This window comes from Eubalaena glacialis, chromosome 2 (assembly GCF_028564815.1).
Source record: "Eubalaena glacialis isolate mEubGla1 chromosome 2, mEubGla1.1.hap2.+ XY, whole genome shotgun sequence".
NCBI lineage: Eukaryota > Metazoa > Chordata > Mammalia > Artiodactyla > Balaenidae > Eubalaena > Eubalaena glacialis.
This window is the reverse complement of record NC_083717.1, coordinates 181,224,078-181,248,483: the sequence shown is the minus strand read 5'-3', so window position 1 is coordinate 181,248,483 and position 24,406 is coordinate 181,224,078. Positions and strand designations below refer to the sequence as shown.

At 43.9% G+C, this 24,406-nt stretch overlaps 1 protein-coding gene across 1 annotated transcript in view; it reads left to right on the top strand.

The window, feature by feature from the left end:
- Positions 1–24,406, top strand: part of FOXN3 (forkhead box N3) — a 396,925-nt gene that overhangs the window by 86,427 nt on the left and 286,092 nt on the right. The window contains exon 2 of the mRNA XM_061182795.1: positions 18,199–18,314. The gene's annotated coding sequence lies outside the window, so the exon portion shown is untranslated. The remainder of the gene's footprint in view (positions 1–18,198; positions 18,315–24,406) is intronic.

Below are 24,406 nucleotides of genomic sequence, written 5' to 3'. Positions count from 1 at the left end.
TCACTCAAGGCTCCAGTGATGGTTAGCATTTTTTTTTAGCAATAATTAAGGTATGTAAATTTTGTTTTTGTTTTGTTTGCTATTGCACACTAAATAGACTACAGTATAGTGTAGACGTGACTTTTTTGCACTGGCAAACCAAAAAATTCCCGTGACTCACTTTATTGTGATACTCGCTTTACTGCAGTGGTCTGGAACCAAACTCAAAATATCTCTGAGGTGAGCCTGTATTAACTTCTGAGGAGCTTGGGGCAAATCACTTTTCAGGTGCCTGGCTATCAGGCTGCTTATCGATAAGATGGGGTTATAATCATTTCTACTTCACAGGCAGGGTATTGAGACTTTATTATATAAATGCTTTTGAGAGCTGTTTTAAGGGTTTTTTTTTTTTGGCTGAGTTGGGTCTTGGTTGCTGCACGCGGGCTTTCTCTAGTTGTGGCAAGTGGGGGCTACTCTTTGTGGCAGTGTGCGGGTTTCTTGTTGCTGTGGCTTCTCTTGTCGCGGAGCGCAGGCTCTAGGTGCGCGAGCTTCGGTAGTTGTGGCACATGGGCTCAGTAGTCGTGGCTCTCGGGCTCGGGCTTAGTTGCTCCATGGCTTGTGGGATCTTCCTGGACCAGGGATCGAAGCTGTGTCCCCTGCATGGGCAGGCGGATTCTTAACCACTTCACCACCAGGGAAGTCCCAAGAGCTGTTTTTAAATGTGTGATTTCCGTGCTTATATCACTACATGCTAGCATATCTTTTTTTTTTTTTTTTTTAATGAGTGTGAAATCCTCTCCCTACTCCTGTTGGTTTAATGACTGCAGCATTGATGAGCAGATAGTGGCAAATGCCTATTAATGTTACTCACGGACCACTGTGGGTTAAGGAATAAACTAGGCATGGACCTTTCTTGGCTGTTTGTGAATTAGTCACCTACTTCCCATTAATTGTGTATGTCCGCAATGTGTCCTAAATAAAGTTAGGGTTGATCTCTTTCAGAAGACGTTTTGGTTTTCTCCTTACGACAAAGTTAAGGCAAGCTGATGTATGGCTTGTAAGCAAACAGACCTTTTCAGCGAAGCACTTGCCCAACTAGGGAGTTATTATTGAACGTCAGTTTCTGGATGTGATCAAATTCTCAGATTTCTCAGGTGTCTCCTGGCCTGCCGAGGACTAGGAGAAAACCGTCTTCACTTGTCACTGCTGTTTTCCATTGGTGGGGCCACCCGATAGCTGCGATGGAGCTGCGTCTTACCTCACCACCTTGGAGGTCCAGATGCACCCAGTGCTTGCTGGGATCGGGTATTTTCAGATCTTTGCCGTTGTGCCGTGAGACAGACTTCTGGGCTCACTTGACCAACTGCTTAATCATCTACTGTCCACGCTGCGTAAAGCAGATGGCTTCAGAGACGGTGTTTCATTAGCTGTGTAATTTTAGGCAACCCACAGAGTGAAGCAAGTGAGCAAACACCACGTTAACAACCAGCACCAAAACTCCCTTGGTCATGCTGTGATCAAGTTCAGGCTGCAGAGATAAGATGCGACCATCACAACTTAGCCGGGCAGAAACGATGCAGGGAGCTGAGTCACAGATCATGCATCTTTTCCAGCCCTTGGCTGTACCCCATTGATATTCTGCTTCTTTGCTGGGGGTGGAGATCATTCTAGACCTCTAGGGTGCATGGAGGCCTGTCGAGGAACAAAGCGCTTCATGACAGGGTCATGTCTGCTTTGGAAGCTGCTGGGCTGAGTGGGGATTAGATCCAGGAGCTCTAGAAGGGTTCGTTGAGATTGGGAAGTGGTAACAACTGGTCTTGTGGGCCATGGTTGCTGTGAGAGGGGGTTTGGTCTGGTAATATCATAAGGTGTCATCTTACGGAGGGTTCATACCAAGAAGAGGTTCTCTCCCCAAGCAATGTGAAGCCACTCCTCGGAGATTTTCCCCAGACCTGGGGCTCTGATTAAGGTTAAGGTTTTGGGGTGGCAGGGGGAGCTGGGGAGACACATTGGTGGCTGGCCCAGGTTGTCATGGACACTCTGTCTCCTCACACAGAGTTGTGGCTCTTTGCCCTGCTCTGGCCCTCTCTAATGCCCCTGGGAAGAGCACCAGTCTACGTACACGGGAGCAGATTGAAGGGCAGTCCATTGGGAATTATTGCCGGGCTAGATCCAGAAGAAATGCTATCATTTTGTCCTCTCAGTTTATCAATAGGTTGGTAAAAAGATCGCTCACTTCTGTCACAAAGTGAGATGGATGCGTAGGAATCAACACATTCAGCATTTGGACCACCCCATGGTATTGTAGCCATCCTGCAAACACATGGGTTGGATTCTTGACACGTGGTTTTGGAAGTGGGCTAGCATAATACCTCGGATTCCAGTCTTGCACGGGTTGACGTTCCCCAAATGCACGTGAGTTGATTAGCAATGCACGTGATCCCTTGGCTCGTATATTCCCTGGCTGAGTGACCCAGTTAGAGGCCTGGCCCAGGGACAGAATGAGCAAGGCTAGCTGGGCACTGTCAGGAAACCCTCCCAGCTAGGGCTGGGGGCTCCTGCCATCCTAGTCATGGGTACAAACAAGAAGGGGGAGAGCCCCTGCTGTTGGTTTGGCCCTGGGTCATTTCCTTTCCGGCTATGTGGATAAATATAAAGAAGTAAAAAATCCAGTAGGCTTAATATTAGAGCTTGTTTCATGGTGTCACATATGGCTTTTGGAAGGAGCCATTGTGCATGGTCTTCTGGTTTTTCACCCAATTGTTAACCAAACTTGAAACATTTAGCAGCTCTTTTATGTGCTAATATGTCCAGTGAGGCAAGAATCATTATTGCCCCCTAATCATTGACCAAGCAGGGCTTCAGAGTGGTCAAGACCTAGTGAAAATCACAGGCTTGTAACTCACTAGGCAGGGACAGAACCCCAGCCCCAGACTCCGTCTGTCCTCCTGTTGTCTCTCAGGTGGTGAAGTGGCTCCATCTAATAAAATGTGTTGTTGCTATGAATTACTGTTGTTGGTAAGGAGAATTGGAAACATTCTCATTTCTAGATTACCTTTCAAATATTCAAATTCATGCACCAGTAGCATATGGCTAGAACTTTTATTTTTTCACTCAGATGTCTTCCAGTGTGCTTCATTGAATTCCAAATCCACATCAGGTTTGAATTTTGAAAATGCCAACTGTATACTAACTGAATGTGAGAAATGAAGAAAACTTTCATAAATTAAAAAAAAAAATGGTGATTTATTATTCTGCATTCAAATAAACCAGCTGTATGGATTTTTTTTCCCATTTTGGTTTATTTGCATCTTGATAATTTGGAAGGAACAATGTTGCCTGGGTATTCTTAGCTAATTTTCTACAAGAGAGTTCTACAATAGCATATATCAAAGGAAAAGGGACTGCGGTGGTCTTGCCCATTACCTCTATAGGCCAGGAGCATGGACTTCGCTTTGGGTGGATGGAGAAGCCTTCGTTGTCCTCAGATGGCTGTGCCTTCTCAGCCCGTCCAAAATTTTGGTCCAGTAATTACCTGACTCTGATTTCTTCCCATTTGGAGGAGTTTCATTTGTAGGTGCCATTTATGCTTTTGTTACTTACCAGGTAGGAGATTCTCAAGCACTTTAAAACTAATTAAGGAGGGCTTTTATCTGCCAGATTTTCTTCATTTGCAGAGAAAATTAGTCCAAATGTTTGTGTTTCACACGACCTTCATCAGAGGCACTATCATTGGAAAGAACGTTGGCTTGGAAGTCGGAAAACCACCTAACAGAGAGAGCCCAGGTATGGGGCTTGAAGAGATTCATAAGCTTTGCGATGCCCTCTTGTGGAAACGGTCCCCCTTCCCCCACTGTCAAACATATTAAAATGCGCCACGGACCACATGCAATAGAACTTATACATTGTACATCTTCAAATCTAAGTTATCATTCGTTGTAAAGTAAAACATTATATCCCACTAAGAGAAAATGCTGCCTAATATAATTAGATGCACTCATTTCAGAGAGTTCAAATGTAGAAAAGTGTGCTTTTTAGAATTGATGAAATACAGTTTAGTTATAAGTTGAGTTGCAGTCAGGTCGTTGAGATAATGCTAAATTTTGTGGATTTTATTATAATTTGTTTCTAATATAAAAGCTAAAACACCCATGTAACCATTATCCAACTTTGGCAGATCTCAACATTTTGCAATTTTGACTTCAAATACGTTTAAAAGAAAAGTTGAAGATATGATTGCAGACTTCTGTGTATCCCTTCCCCAATCCCAGGACTAATCTCTCCCTTGTGCCCCCATGTAACCGCCATCTTGAATTTGGTGCTTATCATTCCCATGCATGTTTGTCAACTTTTACTGTGTATGTTTGTATCCATACATATATTTAGTGTCTTTAAAACACTGCTAGTTGTCCACAAGTATCGATCCCTTCCTTCTTCCTTTTAATACTAAAACCCCAGAGCTTTAGCTAGCTGAACACCATCTGCCAGCGATGACTAAGTGACTAAGTTCTGGCTGATGGATGAACGTGGAAGGGATGGATACAACATCTGGACTTTGCCTTTAAGACGAAGGAGCAAGCCTTTCATGTTCTCTTTCCTCTTTGCTTCTAATTAGGACAGGGGCAAGGTGGTAGTGAGCTACTTAAGCCCGTACAAATGTGGGAAACACACAAGAAGATAGCAGAGTGACAAGATAGAAAAATTCTGGGTTCCTGCCTTCAGGGTATCAGTTGCTCCAACACATCCTACTCACCCCCTGCCCTGCCACCGGGCTGCCCACCGTCTCAGGCTGTTTTGTGAGAAGTAAAAGACAACCGTATTTTTATTTAAGCCAGTGTTATTTGATCACTATTAAAACAGACCCCAAAATGTTCCTTTTTATTTTTTATTTTTTTGGCTACATTGTGTCTTAGTTGCGGCACACGGGATCTTTCGTTGCGGCGCACAGGCTCTTCGTTGCGGCGTGTGGGCTTCTCTCTAGTTGTGGCGTACAGGCTCTAGGGCGCGTGGGCTCTGTAGTTTGCGGCACGCGGGCTCTTTCACTGAGGCGAGCAAGCTCAGTAGTTGTGGCGCGCGGGCTTAGTTGCCCCGGCATGTGGGATCTTAGTTCCCCGACCAGGGATCAAACCCGCGTCCCCTGCATTGGAAGGCGGATTCTTTACCACTGGACCACCAGGGAAGTCCCTGACCCCAAAATGTTCTAACAGGAGTGGTTTACATTCTGATTATGTACATTACTATTGACTTACTGTATTAAAAACTTTCACTTTTCTTAAGCAGGGAGGATTAGGGTAAAACACTTTTATGTAATTCATTGCATCCTCAGATTAAAAAAGGAAAAGAACACATTTTACAGCTGCCCCAGTGACTAGGTATTAGTGTCCAGTCCAGCAGTGGACATGACCCCATCGAGGGCATGTGAACTGAGCTCCTTACCTTTCATATAAAGATAGAGGAAGTTCATACACACTTAGGACAGCTAGCTGCTCTGTCCCCAACAGAGCAAATGTCACGATGGTAATTTGAGAATGAAAAGGAAAAGTTTCCATTCCCAGGAGAATTTTCTTCCCAAATCCTGACTCAGTACCCAAGTGAGCATCTTAAGATTCAGCCCTTCCTGGTCAATTTCTCTTCTCCAAGAGCTGGCCCCAGGGACTCCTCACTCCTGCACGACAAACAGCAGAGCAGCTGCTCCAGGAAAAAGGCGACCCGCACTTGCTGCAGCTCCAGCCAGGGTACCAGGCTGGTTGGAATGCTTGCTCTCTGCACAGCGGTTCAGTGGCTCAGGAGCTCTGCCCAGAGGGACAGTGTTTGTGTCAGAGCCACAAATGGATAACAGGGGAGTCCAGGGACCACCTCTAATTCTTTCCTGTCCCTCTTTGCAGCCCTGATGCTGTCCAATCACACTAGCTTGTGCCTGATCTCTTGGGTCAACTTGGCTTCTGGCCCTAAAGGCCGGTCTGGTTTTTGGTTTCCCTCTCAAAGGGCACTTGGAACAGAGTGAGGCAAGGCACCTGGCCCCTCCTTTTGGATGGGGCTGGGGCCATCCGTTCCAGTCATGCTGGACGTACCTTGACCTTGGGCCTTTCCCCCCGCTTGCATTAAGAATTGAGTTGTCACAAATGAACTTATCTACCCAAGACTCACAGGCATAGAGAACAGACTTGTGGTTGCCGAAGGGGGGGATGGGGGATAGGAGAGGGATGGAATGGGAGTTTGGGATTAGCAGGTGCAAACTGTTATATATAGGGTGGGTAAACAACAAGGTCCTACTGTATAGCACTGGGAACTATATTCAGTATCCTGTGATAAACCGTCATGGAAAAGAATATGAAAAAGAATGTATATATGTGTATAACTGAATCACTTTGCTGTACAGCAGAAATTAACACAACATCAACTATACTTGAATAAAATAATTTTTTAGAAAAAGGCAGCATCAAAAAAAAGAAAGATTTGGGTTGTCAGGTGAGTGGTTCTCAGACTTCTTCAGTCTACGCGTTGCTTTGATGCAAAAGATATTGGGTTCCTCTTACGCCGTCTGTGCCTACTGCTTCAAAACGCACAACAGAGGCTCCTGGCCTGAGCGAGTACAAGGTGAGCACTGCTCTAGCTGACACCCACAAGCTAAGCTGAACTCAGTACTGCCCGTAAATTAAATTCATGGTGGGAAAAAACAAAGTCAAGCAATACCGAATGCCTTTCCTCCTGTGGAGGCTGGAAACTCAACAGTGCAGAGGGTCCTGTGCAAGGAGAAGAAAACGAGGCCCAGGTAGCAGGCAGTGTGGGCATTCTGGTCTGGTTGAACCGCGAGTGTCCTTGGACAGGTTTTTGAATTCTAAAAAAATGAAAATGAGAAGTGAAAATTCCCTTAAAACACCAGTTCTCTTATCAATTTGCCTAATAACCAGTTCACCAGAAATTCAGTTCCGTGTGGAGTGTTTTTCACATTTGTTGCCACTATCTCAAAAAAAATACTTAATTTAAAAATTAAAATGAAACGTGAACTAAAATGTAAAAACAAGCTGGGTGTGCCCTTCATTTACAAACCTTATAACGCCAAAGAGATGGCAAAAACAAACAAACAAACCAAAAAACCAAAGGACATTCCTATGTAAAAACACTCAAAAAGGTTTCAAATTATAGGCAAATTGCTCATCAGGTGACTGGCTTTAGGCTAATTGATCTAGAGTCAAGGGCATCCAGAAGTCGACACTTTTGTGCTCAGGGACACTTTCTCGGGCCTGTATTCATCTTCTTTCAGACAAAATTCTAATCAACTCTCTTATTTGGTTTCCCAGCCCCTGGCATATTAGATGTGAGTCAAAACAGGGAGGAAACAGCCAGAACCAGGCCACTTGGTGTGTTCAGAAGGCCAGCTGATACCCTGACAGCCAGGGAGGGGCAAGTGGAGGCCAGAGAAAATTAAAATGCAAATACAGGGATGAGAACATTGCACTAGCGAGGGGCCTTGTCCTGTGTGCTGCCCGGTCTGCCCTCCTGCCTCAAGATTCTCTGCCTTCTGAGGGCACCTCTGTATTATAATGCGCATAATGCCAGCCAAATCATGAAAAATATTTATAACAGGGTAAATCACATGTTATCCACTTTGCCCAATTCATTGTTTTCTCATACAATCCATTTTAGAAAGGTTTTCTTCAAAAGGGACCAAATCATTGACTCTTGAATTGGGACACCCGTTGGAAGAAACCAGTTTTCCCTGCCCTCTGGGAGAAGCCTCCCCAGAACGCTGCCCCTAAGGATGCCTTCTGCTGCTTCATCAGCTCCCCCAGGCCAAACTAGAACAAATCCAATGGCCTGGAAGAATTCACTCCAAGGAAGTCCTCTTTCACCAAAATGATGTAGCATGACCAAATCCGGTTCACTGTTTTTTTTTTTTTTGCAGTTAAACTTTTACTTCAAAAAATTTTTATTTACCTTTTTCTTTTTCTGTTCTACGAAAGGCAGATAATAATTGTTGATCTGCAGTTGTCGTGTTGTGCACTCCCCGAAAGGGGGCAAAGTTGGGAGCTGGGGCGGCAGCTCGGAGGATGCCTTCACCGGCAGGACTAAGGGGGCAGGCGCCCCTGCGGCCCCCTCTCCCGGCCTCGCTCATGTCGATGGTGTTGAGGACCCACTCCGTGAACTTCTTCAGCTTGTCGGAGGCATTCTGGACTCCTACTGCAGCCTCAGGTTGTCCTCTCGAAAGTGCCCAGTTCATTCTTGATATTCAGGGTGATGTGGGTAGGAGGTCGTGAATAGCCCAAATCACAAAGAAATCTACTTTGGATTATTTGGTGGCTACTGGTCCAGAATAACTTCCTTCCTTAAGGAGATGTATTAGGATTTTCCAGAGAAACAGAACCAACAGTGCATGTGTATGTCTGTGTGTATATCTATATCTATATCTATACCTATATCTGTATCTATATATCTTTCTATTAAGGAATTGGTTCATGCAATTATGGAGGCTGAGAAGTCCCATGATCTGCTGTCTCTGAGCTGGAGACCCAGGAGAGCTGGTGGTGCAGTTCCAGTTCAAGTCCAAGGGGCTGGGGACCAGGAACGTTGGTCTAAATTCCAGTCTAAGTGCAGCAGAAAACCAAATTCCCGGTTCAGAAATAGGCAGGAAGAGTGAATTCTCCCTCACCTGCCATTTGTTCGGTTCAGGCCTCCAATGGATTGGATAAGTCCCGCCCACGTTGGGGAGGGCAATCTGCTTCACTCAATCCACCGATTCAAGTCCCATCCAGAAACACCCTCACAGACACACCCAGAATCACGTTTAGCCAAGTATTGGGGTACCCTGTGGCCCAGTCAAGTTGACACGTAAAATTAACCGTCACAGGATGCTAACCAATTTATTGCTGCTTCCTGCTGACCCCAATCCCCCTTTCACCTCCAAAGCCCAAGGAGCCTCTGATCATCTTTCCCCTCCAAGGCCCTCTCTGAGGAGTGGCCAGGATTCAGGGTGGGACACATGGAAAGGAAGAAGGTTCAGAACGTGGGAGCAGGCTGAGAGGATGTGCTTTGGGGGCAGGGGCTGACCTCAGCCTGAAGGCTGACCCATCTCCTTCCACCCTTGGAAGAATATAGGTGGGCGAGGGCTGAGAGGAGCATTGCCTAACTTTAAGCACCAGCCATAATTGATGCCCACACCGATTTATCTGATACTTAGTATCTGTCCTTTTATAAGTATTGTTGCTACAGTTATTTTAAGTCCTTTACAAGCCAGTACATTTGTGAGCACACCTAGAGGCAGTGTGGCTCTTGGAAAGAGCACGAGATCAGTTAACAGGAGGCAAAGTTGTGCCTCTGAATGTGTGACTCCAGGCCAGTCACGGACTTTGGAATCTCAGTGCTCTCCCATAGGAGATGAGATGGCTGATAATTGCCACACTAATTCATAGCGTAATCTTGTCATAGTCAGATGAGATGACCTATATGAAAACACTTCATAATACTCAACAAATATGGAAGGGTGAAGTAAAGGTAAGAAGTGACTGTTTTTTACTGCTGTGACTCTGCTCCTTAAGTTTGTAAGTACTGGTCAGGATTAGTTAAAGAGTCATCACTACCTGCCCTGCTGGTACTCGAAGACTAGACTTTATACTGGACTCCTCTTGAGATGGCTTTCAAAAAGTGACATAGTTCTTTGACCAGTAAAGTGTATATACCTATTTTCTGTTTTGCCTTATCTTACGGATGCGTTGATCACTATTATCATAGTATGTAGCCAAGAATGATTCCGTTTAGGAAAATGATAGTCAAACTTTGCTGATCTTTTGTAGGATGATTTTGCCATAGCCCTTGCAAATAAAGTAGTGGTTTCTTTAAAACATGCCAGTTCAGAGTCACGGATCTGCATTTTTAAAGCCTGCAATTGATTGTTCAGTGTGAAAATTGTATTCCAGTGAAGCACATCAGCATGTAAATCTAAAGTGTGGCCATTTTCATCTAGATTGAATATTATTAAGTAGCCCAAGGGATAGGCTGTAATTAAGATTTCGAGGAGCTTACTTTTGTTGACTGTGATGAGTAACCCCAGTATTGAAAGTGGCATACCAGTTTGAAGAATGGGAAGATGGCCCAGCAAGACAGTATCTACATGTTTTGGCTTTTAGGTGTAATGAAAGAATTTGATTTTTCTTCACCGATCCAAACATTTGATAAGGGCAGCGATTTGAACTTGATGCAAATACGAGAATGTTCAGATTCCAGGAAAATCACATTTCTTTCTGAACGATGGCAGATTTCCATCTTGTTAGTCCCTCACTCATTCTGATCCCTTCTTCCATGGGTTTAGGAACAAAGACCAACTGGGGACAGGTGAAGCCCTTGTTGGGGTTTATGCTTTTGCCTAAATTAAAACGATTGGATTTACAGCCTGCTAATGCAGCTCTAGTTAGAAGGGAGAACAACTCTTATCTTGGATCCACTTCGGAAAGTTTGCAAAACCTCCCCCTGCCTTTCACAGAACTGAGATGGCACATTTCTGATAGCATCTTCATTGTGGTGCAATTCCATGATAACTGTTCTTAGGTGAGATGAGATGCTCACCCTTTTTTGTCCTACGCACACCGTTTTAAAAGAAAGAAACAAAGTTCTCCATTTCTCCCAGGAGAAGTTAGTGAAAGGATCCATGCCTATTTGCACCACCTTAAGTAGATATCCAGCAGGCTAGGTTGGCACACAGCTCATTTCAGCCATCCATATTTTCAGGTGTACCATATGTATTTAGTACATCATTTGATAATGCTAAAAAAATATTAAAGCAGTGTGAGACTAAAGGAGAAAGAAGATGAATGTTAGCATTCCCCTGGGGTTCATGGGTGAAGGAATTAACACAGCGTGGCACTCTACCCTAGCTGTGTTTGTTTCCATGGCAACAGCTACGTACATGTTTCAGACTATCTACAGTGACACAGTTGCAGAAATAGTAGCTTGCAGGTTTCTGATATCGCATCAGTGGACAGGCAGCACGTACTATATTAAGTAAGTGTAAAAGAATTTAAAATATAGCTCTGATTCAGATGTATATTAGCTCAGCTAAGCGATGTATTGGGGATTTCGGCATTCCCCTTCCTCATGACAGCAAAATCTGGGCAAAGTTGAAAGTTGCAAGATTCCAGTCAAACAATTATCCTTGCTTGGGTAAATATCATCAAATGAAACAAATGTGAGTGAGTTACAAAGGTAAGAAAAGGGCTTTTGTAGATGACATATTTAAGAAGGATATTGCCAGTGAAGCTAATTTTTTGGAGGGCGGGTAGTGATGGGTAAGGAATGTAAGCTTTGGTTGAAAATAGCTGAGTCTTAAAGCAAATCAATGTGCACCAGAATCTTTAACTGCTGCTGAGTTTATGGCAACTAAGGTATTTGAATATATCACTGTAAAATTGCTTTTATATAGAAATGATCAGGTGAGGAGCAGAGAGGTTGATTGGGTATGCAGTTAAAAGAGAAATTGGGGCTCCATTGTCTTTCTGAATGCTTATGTAAATATCTCGCTTCTCACCAGGATGACCCTGGTTTGTCTTTGACATTCGCTGCTACTTTTTGGTACCATTTACTGTCCTGTGTGTTTATATTATGCTGCCACACTGTAGCCTGATAAGACTTGAGTGTTGGTTAGAGAGCACCCAAGGAAAGATGATAGACTCTGTAAGTGTGTGACTTTGCAATCAAATTGTACAGTAATTTAGGAGGAGAATTGTTCAAATGAGTATTTAGTTACAGGCTAGACCTCTGCTTGTGAATAGTAACCTAGGTATTAGGTTAATGGATTTTGATGTGCACATTATGATTGCGGGAGCTTTCAAGTATGTTGTAGTTCAATTTATACTGAGTTTTTCATGTCAGAATATTTTTATTTATGCCCATTATTCAGTGTGAGCCTGCATTTACCTTACAGTTTAATTATTTATGTATCAGGAAAGAGAATGTAAAATGGCATGGTTATTTAAGCTAATCTATTCATTTGAGGAGGATTCGTTTTCTGACCATAGGTGGACATTTATAAAAAGTGGTATGAGAAACGCAACTCTTGTATGTGTGACTGTTTTTTATGTGCACAGGGAACTGTCTCCCGCGTCTACTGCACACTGTTCTTCACAGTAATTATTTGATTGAATGTTCAGAGAACACCTATGGGAGGAGGGGGTTCGGGAGCTTCCTGCACACCTGGGGGTGTGGGGGGCTGGGAGGGATTTGGGGTTATGAGTCAGGGATGGAACCCTAGAATATTTGACACCCTAGTGGATAGATATGATTTGCCTTCTAAATAAGGTGATCCAAAGTGAAACTAATGTTGAAGCCTCCCAGCGATGCCCATCTGTAGTCCGAGCCACCCAGAGACGGGAAGTGAAGTCTGTGTCTTCTAAGGGGAGTTTTTGTTTTTGTTTTTGTTTTTGTTTTTTTTTATGGTGGCTTATACTAAAGGCAGCTCCTTTCTCAGACGGGGAGCCCCTCTGCCTATTCTCACGCTCATCTCTGTAGATTCGGGACCCCAGCCCATCTTTGGGGCCGATGGGAGGGCAGGCTTGCAGACCCCCTCCCCCATGGCCTGAGCTGCCCAGCGGGCCCTGGGTATCCTGGTGGGCAGCCTCTCTCTGCGACAGCTGCAGGAAGCCACCTGTGCTTGGTCTCCCGAGGCAGAGAAACCAAATACTATTGGTGTGAGGGTTTACTTGATGTTCTGCTATTACATTTGAGGGGCCCTGGAAGCCTTGGGCTCATTACCCTTGAGCTCTGAAACTGGAAATCAAAAAAGTGCCAATGAACTACTTTGGATGATAGTTCAACTTTTGCCTGTTTGGGGAGTGCAAGCCCTTCCAACAGTTGACACGTTTGTATATATTTTTTTCATTGTCCCAAAGTACTTTCCAGTGTAAAAAAAAATCTCCAGAAAACACCAGTCTAAGCCATGGTATGTTAACTCTTTCGTAAGAATAGAAAAACACATAAACCAAAACATAAAGCCCTAGGCGGCACCAGTCATTCAAATGTAAAACCCTGGCAGTGCTTGTAGGAAACTCAATTGCTTCCATCTGAAGAGCCAGGAAATTGATTTGGAAAAAAGTAAATTTGAGGGATTCCCAAATAGTGGCAGCATGAAATGAATAAGAGAAAAATGAAGGTACAGACTGATCTTATTACCAATCGTAAATGGTAATAGAATTGCCAGAATAAACTTCCTGGGCATAGCTCATTTAGAGTCTCCACTGCCTAGTTATTTCTGAAGGTTCTTAGTGGTCACAGGGTAAGAGCCAATCCCCAGGCTGGTGTCCAGGGCTTTCCACCATTAGTCCCTTTCCAGCCTTCTCTGTCACTAGGTCTCTTTCTTGAGCATCCCGGGGCCTGCCCTAGGGTAATAAATACTATATCTGGCCACGTGGGGAAGTTTCTAGGCCTTTGCTCTTGCTGCTGTCTCTGCCCAGATTCCTTTCCTCCCACTTTCCCAGCTTCAATTCCAATGCCTCCAAAAAACCTTACAGATCTCCCCCTGTCACCCTCATTGGGATGATTTTTCCATCCTTTCCATCATGCTCCCATAACAGTTGGTCTTCAAATTATAGCACTTATTTCACTATATTAGGATGAGTTGTATCTTTTCTGAACTGTGATGTAAATGTATCAAAGACACAGGACCCTGATTTAGGTACTTCTGTAGCTTTTGCCATACCTAGAACAGTACTTCAAACTTGTTTTTCATTGAATTCTTAAACACTTGCAAAGATATACATCATTGGTCAATCTTCTGCTCAAAGACAGACTGTTAGATACTGAGATTCCTAAGGCTATGTCTGTCACAGAACCAAGCATCGTGACCAATTCAGCTACTTTCAGATGCTTCCAAACTTCTGGCTGTTTGGCATCATCTAAACACGGAAACCAGGTGAATGGCTGATATTTTTTTCATCTTCATGGAATCAAAGATTTTAGAGCCAGAAGGAAAATTAGGGAGCTAAAATCATATTACAGAGGAGAGAATTGTGAACTTGAACTGGTAAGTGACTTTTCCAAAGCCACATGGTTGTTTAGTGACCCAGGTGTGTGGTTCCAGCCGGTAATATCTCTATGTGGTCCTGCCTCCTGAGCCTTCCTGGCTGTGGCCTGGGGTTCCACTGAAGATATAACCAGTCAATTTCCTTTCTGCCCCGTTTTGGGATTGGCTGGCCTTCTATCTGTAAACACCGTCATCCAACAATAATTCCATTAACCACTCTTTGCTCAAGGCTGATATCACTGGGATAGAATTAAAAACAAAAGTGAACTGAGAGTTGAACTCAGGGGGACTGAGAGCGATGCTAACAATTCATTCGCCATCGCCTTGCTGAAGCTACGGCAGCTGCTGGATTCAGTCAAGTTCAGACCCTTAAAAAGAGTGGAAAAAAGAAAGCACATACTTTCCAGTGCCTGGGCACCGCACAGCCGGCCAGCTGGGTGTAGCGCCGTGGCAAAAAGATCTGTTCAGTTTCAGAAATACGAGACCCCGTGCTTGCACACAGGGAGGGGAACTGTAGCTGCAACTGGGCCTGATTTGGCGTTACTTCTGCCTGCAGTTCTAGCAGACGCAGCTCCCATGGGAAGTCCGTTAGTATCTAAAGAAAGAGCCAGCCCTCCAAGCTGACATAAGGAGCAGGCCTTGTGTGTGTGTGTGTGTGTGTGTGTGTGTGTGTGTGTGTGTGTTTAAAGGCCTGTGTCTAAGGTCGACAGGCTTTTTAAGAGAAACTCTCGGTTTGCTATGTAAACGGTGTACTTCCTATGGTCCAGAGTTAGCCTGTTAAGGGAATGAAGCACAATTCAGGTTTCTGAGTTGGAAGCCTGATTAATCTTTCTGCCAGTTACATATGGAAATAAATTAGTAAATGGTCCATCTGGGACTAAACTACTGCAGAGATGATAAATTATCGCCATCATATGTCTGTGTTGCTGCAGACTGAGTCGTGCTCACCAGGAGCTGCTGAAAGATATCTGGATGCTCTAGCGAGGTCAGAGGAATAAAAGTTAAAAAAAAAAAAATTAGAAGTAAAAAATTTACCTTGAAATGTTTCTTGGGAGGACAGTTTGGTTGATGCCAAGTTTGTGCCTTAGAACTGCTCTATCTGCAAATATTTAAAAGGAGACTCTGGGCATAAGAAACATTTTACTTTTATATTTTCAAAGGCCAATACAGTAACAAGTATGAATAGTACCCAAATGTCTCAGTGAGTAGGATAGTATAATTATATATACAATAAAAATATACCCCTGTGTAATATTGCACCTTATAATTTTCAGAGCAACTTCTTGTCTGTTTTCTTATTTAAATTTCAAAGGTGGGACAAGTCAGTGTCTCTAATTCTTTTTTTTTTTTTTTTGGTAGATTTGGGGGTGGTCTAGGCCACCTACATTAGTGGCTTTCAAACTTTTTTTGACTGGAACCCAGAGGAAGAAATATATATATATATTTTTTTTTTAATCTTTTTTTTTTTTTTTAATTTATTTATGGCTGTGTTGGGTCTTCGTTTCTGTGCGAGGGCTTTCTTTTAGTTGCGGCAAGCGGGGGCCACTCTTCATCGCGGTGCGCGGGCCTCTCACTATCGCGGCCTCTCTTGTTGCAGAGCACAGGCTCCAGACGCGCAGGCTCAGTAGTTGTGGCTCACGGGCCTAGTTGCTCCGCGGCATGTGGGATCTTCCCAGACCAGGGCTCGAACCCGTGTCCCCTGCATTGGCAGGCAGATTCTCAACCACTGCGCCACCAGAGAAGCCCAGTGTCTCTAATTCTTGATGGATGAAGAACTGAGGTTTAGGAAGTTGAGTGCCTTGCCCTTAATGACACAGATGGCTAAATGGCAGAACTGGGATGAGCAGCCGATTCTGAATCCAGCTTCACTTCCATCAGAGCCTTGCATGACATCAAAAACATCTTCAGTTTTCCATCATTCATCTAGCAGCACCAGGAAATAAAGCCTTCTATTTATGTCAGTTTTCTAGAAGCAAAAGCCATACCTTCTTGATCATGAAAAGTAGTTTTTTTCTCTAATTAGAAGTGTTGAGTATTAGTTTAACTTTTTTAGGGCATGTTTTAATTTTTTTAATTGAGGTATGATTGACATAAAACTTTATTAGTTTCAGGTGTACGACGATGATTCAATATTTGTATACGTTGCAAAATGATCACCGCAATAAGTCAAGTTGACATCCACCACCTTACATAGTTACAAAAAATTTTTTTTCTTGTGATGAGAACTTTTAAGATCTACTCTCTTGGCAACTTTCCAATATGCAATATGGTCTTATTAACTATAGTCATCCTGTATCTCCATGACTTACTTTATAACTGGAAGTCTGTACCTTTTGATCCACTTTATAACTGGAAGTCTGTACCTTTTGATCCCTACACCCATTTCTCCCAGTCCCTGGTTTAACTTTTCCTTTTGACTAAGGCACACCCCTCTCCACTTGAGTTATTTTATAAAGCTAAAACCATCAGTGCCCTCAGGGGCTTTTTAGGTGTGGTAACATTTTGCCCCTTTGCAGAATGGCCCGAGGCTACTGTGACATCCGGATTCTCATGCCTGCTTTGAAATTTTCTTTTGTGTCTTCCTCCAGGGCAAACCTTCAGCAGTTAATCCTTGAAGCAGCTGAGGTGCTCCCCTCTAGAAAAAGCAGTTCAAAAAGTTCAGAAAAGCAGGCTAGACTTAGAAATTATTAAATCACCTGGTTTATCAGACGTCAGTTTCTAAACGTAAGCCACAGGTGCCGCTAAGTAGTCTTCATACAAGAAAGAGAAGCAACGGGCCCCTAGCATTTACGTGTCTGTGCTTGGCAGTAACCTTTTCTCACCGAGATCACCTCCAAGTTTCTCACGTATCAGCCAGACCTGGTTCCTCCATGTACCTGAATAGCCCTCATGCTTTCTCACCTCTGGGCCTTTGCTTCAGCTTTTCCCTATTCCCACCTGTCAAAATCCTGTGCAGATCTCAAGTCCCATTACTATTGTCTTGATGCTTTCCCTTACCTGCCTCCCCACACCAAGCAGAAACAAATGTCTCCTTTGAAACCTTCTAACTCTTTGTTAGAGAAAATAACACAGTCTGTATTTGAGTTGCCTGTATACCTGTTTTCTCTCCCATAGAGGACAATACATTTCTCAAGGGCAGGGATTTCATCGTCTTCTCTCTCTGACCCTTCTTCCCTCCCCAATCCCTAGCCCAATACTTTGCCCTTAATTGAAGCTTAACATGCAGTAGAGTAGGGTAATTTTATTTTTTAACAATGGACTCAGTGTCTTTGGATGGGTGGATGAATTAATGATTTAAGATGTATCAGTATCACTTGGAGGGCTTGTTAAAACAGATCCCTGAGCCCCACCTCCAAATATTCAGATTTAGTAGATCTTGGGTAGGGCCAAGAATCTGTATTTCCAACAAATTCTCAGGTGATACTGATGCTGCCCTTCCAGGGACCACAGTTAGAGAACCACTGATAAAATGAATTTATTTCCTAACATTCTCACACTAAAGCTCATAGGCTCACACCATTCTTTTCATTAGAGAGCCTATTGCTGTGTCTTCCTTGATGTGTAGGTCAAAAGAATATCTTCCATTAGAAATTATTATGCCATCTATCTCGTGTACCAACTTTTCTATTTTGTAAGATTATAGGTTAACTGTATCCTCCAAACTTGTAGCCCATTTTGTGAGCTTTAGCTTGATGGCATCTTTTTCTCCAGGAGTAGAGCCAGAGTAATTTTATTTTACAACAACAGACTAGAGAGTCATTGACTTTGCAGCCTGTATACCTGGTCTACCCAGAGGATCAAGGCTGGTTCTCGTGGTGGAATGCTGGCCTTGAAGGCTTGCTGGTGCTCTGATGTTTTTCCTTTATATAGACAAGTGTTTCAGTGGCAGCTGAAGTAAAGTAAAATGATCTCACAAATGTCTCAATGGCAGCTATAGTAAAATAAGATAATCTCATAATATCTAAGGCATGTATTTTCAAATCTCTGGGTCCTTTTATGCCCCATGAGGCAGTTTCAAGAACACTCCATCACGAAAGACCCAGTGCGTCAATAACTTTCCAAGAAATAAGGAGGTACAGTTGCAATTGACTTTTTCGCTGAAGTATATCATGTTTTAGAGAGTCAGGCCAGAGATGACATCCACTGTGGTTGAGAGGGTTCTCTCTCCTCCTCTGCTCTAATCCCGTCTTCCTTCTGCTTCTCTCCACCAGCCACTAGACGCATCATCTCCTAGAAGACCAGCGTTCTCGTGATCATGGAGGCCTCTCTGTCCTTTCTGTGACTGGAGCAATGCTGACCTCGGTTTCCTGGACCCATTCTGACTCAGGTAACCAAGCTTTGCCTTCCCCAGCTGGCTTACACCTCATGGAGATTGCAGTGAATAAATGAAATACCAAAGCTGTATTTAAATGCAAATGCCAAATTGATTGTCTCTCCAGCAATTGATATCCTCCCCCTCTTCCTCCGCGTCTTCTTAATGATCAATTTATACAGCTGATCAGACTGACAATGTGGTCAATGAATTTAGGCATTAAGATAATGAGAATGTTGAGTCACATCTTTATTTAAAATTTTGGTGTGTGTCATAGACACAAAGCAACAGTAACATTGCTGGGAATTTTTGTATAGAAACTAGCCTCTGCCGTACGTAGTTTCTCTAAATCATTTTCTTTCCCATAATACTATATTTCTTTTGAATTGTATTAATCTTCTAATGTTGGACCTTTTAATTGAGTTTAATAAGTATTATTGAGTATCTGTTATGTGTTCTCAGGGCAGATGGGGATAAAAAACTATAAGATGTATAAAAATATAAGACACATCCTCATGAAGCTCAGACCTTAGCAAAAGAGCCACGACTCGCTCATAAGAAAATGGCGGATGGTGCTCAGCTTCCGGCCGGAGCAGTGCACTATGGTAGCTCTCTGGTTCAGGGAATTAAGAGACTTTGAGGATTGGGACTGAAATAATCAGAGAATTCATGGAAGAGGGAGGGCTGAAGGAGGGCTTGGTCACTGTGGATCATTCAGCCAAGAGGGAAGAGGAGCAGCCTGGTCTGGCCCGGAAGGCGGGAATGAGCCTGCCATGAACCTAGCCAGTGAGGACCAGACAGGGCTTGGAGGACCCTGAGCCTCTATCCCAGCCAGAGCCAGGCTCCTTCTCAGGGCCTGGGTCCCTTAAGGTTCCCCTGGGGCCACCCTACCTGCTCTGTTACAGAGTCACCTTGGTTGACAGCTTCCTTCAGGGGACCCTAGTCTCTGGTGCCCCAGCCCTGGCTTGGCTGCTACCTGGCTGGCCTTCTGCTTCCTTGGGCTTGCCCATACCTGGCCTCTGCCTCTCTACCTGATTGTTTATTCTTACATACCTGCCCCCCTCCCCTCCACACTCTGGCTGACAGGTGTGGCTTGACAGGGCCCCGGGATGAACCAGGTGCTGTGTGAGGTCAGTACCTGGCGATTCACAGTGGGTGATTCTGAGCTGAGAAGTGGAACGGAAGGGTGGAAAGAAGAAGCCAGGAACATGAGTTTGTACGTTGAGGCCAAGAGTGTATCAAGAGTTCTGAAAACCAGAATTCAGGGAGGGCCTCAAGGCTGAAGCTGGGGCCATAGTCAGGGGTGGGAGCCCAGTGCGCTGATTCATCTTGCAATGGCCCAGCAAATCCTGCCCACACCTGGCTCTTTTGGATAAAGCAGTGGCGGCTTTCCTGCCCTGGGTCTTGAGGGTGCTGCTGAGGGTCGCCGGCCGAGGCTGCCGCCCATCCCGTCAGGTCTGCGTGGCCACACACCATCTGCCTTAGTGTGCTGCAGTGCTTCTGGAACTGAGGCCTGGCTGATCCGGGAGCTCAGGCCTTCCTGGAGTCAGAGCCCCGGATCACCAGCCACCAGGAAGTGGAAGAACTAGAATAACAGTATTTGTGTTCCCCTCCCACAAAAGCGACTGCCTAATCTGTTGTTGCCCTGCCTCTTCTAAGCCTGGGGTGGGTCAACTGCGGCCCGCCAGCCAGGCGTGGCCCACTGCTTGTTTGGGGTGGACAAGCTGAGATGGTTTTCACATTTTAAAATGACTAGAAAAAATTATAAGAAGAATAGTATATTTTGCCTCGTAGAGATGATATGGAATTCAGATTTCAATGTCCCTAAATTAAGTTTTACTGGAACATAGTCATGTTTATTTATTTCCAGATTGTCTATACCAGCTTTTGCGCTACAAGGGCAGAGTTGAATAGGTGCGTCAGAAACATAAAGTATTTACTTTCTGACCCTTTACAGAAAAAAATTTGCTATCCTCTGGCCTAGGCAATTGATTGACACAAGTGTTTGCAAGATTTGAGGTGTGAAACTTTTTCCCTCATAAAGAAAATAGGATTGAAGGATGAGTAGGATTTAACTAAGCAAGAGAGGAAGAGAGGAATTTTCTAGATTGAGATAGAGAATTGGTCAGAGTCTAGTTGGATTTTTCTGTTCATCTATTTAACTTTCAGTTAAAGCTAGATATGACATTGAGGCTATTTCATTTCAAGAATCTAATTATTAGGGTTGTCTTTAAAATGAGGCATCCAGGCTTCTCGGGTTAACGTAAATGTTGGAACAGACCAGCACCAAATTAAAATATAGCCTGCATTTTGGAACTTTCTTCTTTTTACTTGGCACTGGGTGTGAACTATTTTGTTTTAAACCAAAAAAACATTTTGTTTTAAATCAAGTAAGCATTGAAGATTTGCCATGAGTAAGCTATGGCATTTAATCTTGGCAGCATTTTCCCAGTCTGGTGGGATTTTTGATACTGTTGAGTGAAAACTGGTGAAAGTTGGAGATGCGGGTTCTAATCGTACTAGCTAGCTGAGCCAGGGCAGGCTGTGGGATACTAGGGTAAAAAGTACACTCCAGATCTCAGGGTTTAGTGCAATAAAAGTTTATTTCTCACTCCCCAGAGTTGGATTGCACGAGTGTGGCTTTGCTGCCTCCCCCATCTTGTGACACCTACGTCTCAAACTGTGGCTTCCTGGTTGCTTCGATATGTGAAAAAGAGTTGAGAACACATACCCATTCTTAGGTGCCTTAGACCAGAAGTGACTCAGACCAATTCCACGTCCACAGTCCATTGGCCAGAACTAGTCACATGACCCTGTCTCGTTGCTGGGAGGGTAGGAAGTAGGGAGCAGCTTGAGGTACGCTTGGGGTTCCCACTGCCCCTGCAACACTGTGTCACTGTGGGAAAGCCCAAACTTTTATCTGTGCTTCTGTCTGCTCATGATTAAAGGGTAATTAACCCAGACCTACATTTTTTCACACAGTTTACGAAAGGCTTGAAAAGATGTATGAAAGATCTCTGAAAGGTATAACGAGTTGTAAACTATGTAAGATATAATCGTTACCTAACTTCTTTACCGGGTCTTGAAAGGTGATGGGCTGGAGTTGGGATAGTCACACATGCCCCAGTGTGCCTGGAAGCATCCTAGCATTTGCCAGTTGACCCAACATAATTATAATACAGCCCTTCCTTTCACACCTGGAAATATGCTGGTATGGACAATACATGAAATGATCACCCCAGCTTGACCCCATTGGTCATCCTTGAAGATTAATGTTAGCTACTGTTTGTTGAGCCTCTTCCAGAGGTCACACTGTTCTCAGCTTCTGCCTGCCTTCTTTCATTTAATTCCCCAAACAAACTTGTGAAGTAGGTACAAGTAATCTCATTTTAAGATGAGGTAACAGATGCAGAAAGGTTTAAATTGTGCATGATCACAGCTAGAGAGTGGCACCACTTTGCTTTGAACCCAGCTCTTTCTTGCTCTTTCCATCTCTTGCACGTGACTGCCTCACTCATCCTTTACGAGGATTGTGCCCTTGACCACGTGGGGCCCCGCTTCCCTGACGCTGGCTTGGGAATCTGTTCCCAGACCACACACTGGGAGAAGGGTACAGCTCTGAGTGGTGAGCCAGCCCTTTTTTTTTTTTTTTTTTTTTTTTTTAAATTATTTATTTATTTTTGGCTGTATTGGGTCTTCGTTTCTGTGCGAGGGCTTTCTCTAGTTGTGGCAAGCGGGGGCCACTCTTCATCGCGGTGCGCGGGCCTCTCACTATCGCGGCCTCTCTTGTTGCGGAGCACAGGCTCCAGACGCGCAGGCTCAGTAATTGTGGCTCACGGGCCCAGTTGCTCCGCGGCATGTGGGATCTTCCCAGACCAGGGCCCGAACCCGTGTCCCCTGCATTGGCAGTCAGATTCCCAACCACTGCGCCACCAGGGAAGCCCGAGCCAGCTCTTTTTGACCCCGATGAGAAGACAAGTTACCTGGAGCCAGCAGGTTAACAGGTTCAGGGTGGCAAGCTCCACTCCTGACTTTCAGTTGGTCCCTTTCTGCCCGCTTCCCTGATGTTGACAACTGCAGCTTGTTTTAAAAATGGGCACTACCTTTATATATAGGGAGAAAAGATGTTACTTTGAAATCTAGGGTGGAGTAGAACTCCAGCCAGTGAAGACTTGTCATGTGCTGTGCAGTTGATCCAAACAGGCATCTTCCCAACTTAAACAGTGAGTAGAAACTGAGCTCCATTTTCAGGAAGTTTGTTTACAAATTTGTTTATTTTAAAAAAAAAAAAAAAAAAGCCAAACCACAACCAACGACCAGTTTGCTTGCAGAATAATATCAGACAAAAACTCATCTACTCAGGAGATGGTTTTAATTTCCCTGGTTCCTGGCCTTCCTAATCACTGTTCAAAACTGACCCCATGGAATCAAAGGGAATAGTCTCTGAAAAATGGACCAAATGTATCAGAAGCATCTATTGCAATGCTTGCTTCAAGAAACCCCCTAGAAAATTATACATGTGGTTTCTAGATGTACAAAGAAAACTAAAGGAATTCCATTATGAAAGAAAAATTAGATGGCAATTTCTAATCCCATCTCATAAACAATATAGGAATAATTTTAAAATATTCTGCTTTAAGCATGCATTTAATTTGTGCTCTGGGAACCAAATAATCTTGCTAAGATAAAACATTCTAATAATGATTTATGTAAATTTATTTGTACAAAGTAATGGTGTAGTTGCCTATAGCAAATTGCTTGGAATATGAAATGACATTTATGAGGTCTTTTTTTTCCCCCCCTCTGAATGAATACAGTGGAGAAAATAAGAGACTCCAGAAAGGAAAAAAGAAATCCATGTTCAAAATGGAGTCTGAGGCCAGAGGCAGCTGGACAGGTTAGGGGGTGTGTAAATAGTCAAGAAACTCAATTCAATATGTTTTCCTGTGATGGTCTCATTATTTGAGGCATTTGTAAAGCCACACAAAGAGTGTGTGTGTTAGATTCTTAGAAGGCTAGAACCCTTTATTTTAGTGATCATAAACTGCGCAGACACCAAAGCTCTTTCAGAATAGCCGACGACAGATCACTTGTTGTCAGTGTGCCCTGAGAGACAGGGTACTTACAACATGCAGTGCCAAGAGGCCAAATGTAATTAAAAATCGGGCAATTAATCTCAGTTCCCAGTTACTTTAATGCCAAGGGAAGTTATGCTTGAGTCATAAATGGGGCCCAAATGTTAATAAACAAAACGGAAAACTCTCCCAAGGACTGATTCATAGACCTACGGGGAGTTTTCCTATGGCTGCCCGCTTAGCACGTTTGCTTATGGCTCTAAGGTGTTTCCTGGAAACATTTCATTAAATGGAAATCCCCATATATGTAACAGAGAGAGTTTCTGGATCTGTGCTTTGGCCTTGTAAATAAATGCCTGGTGGAATTTGCCAGAACCTGTACTATTTGGAAAAGATATGACATTAACACCTTCGTTGTAGACGGCATTTAATTTTTTTTTTCTCCAAGTATTTTTACTATCTCACTTGGTCGCCACACTCATTTTTGTGAAGAAGGTAAGAGTTTGTATTCTGTATATAGAGAAACTGAGGGGCCGCAGAATCTCCAAGGAAGGTCACAAAGCGAGACATCGGTGGTGGAGGGGACAGCTTCCCCACTAACGTTTGTCTCATTGTCATCACAAACTAAAGCAGATGAAAGAGATTTGTGAACTTTGGAGGGCTTGCTTTATTTAAAACAAGATCAGAGTTTTGGTCCCTCATAAACCATTGTGGAATTGCACCAGCTCTCCTGAGAGAAATGGCTTTGTCTAATTGGACTGAATGACTGCTGTGGTGGTCCAAGGCCTGAGGGCTGACATGAGGCCTCCTGAGAGAGCGGGCATAAAGCCTCAACAGGACTTGAAAGCAGAGTGAAAACAATGCTGGCTTCTAGGAAAGACGGGATGGCCTGCATTTTTAGCGGTGCCAGTTAAAGTGCATGCACCATAAAAGCTGTGGCTTCTGGCAGGGTTGCTTGTAGTGAGTGACCCAAGGGTGCCAGGGGGAGGCAGTGGATGTTAGGGTTAGCATATCAGCCAGAGTTTCAGATTC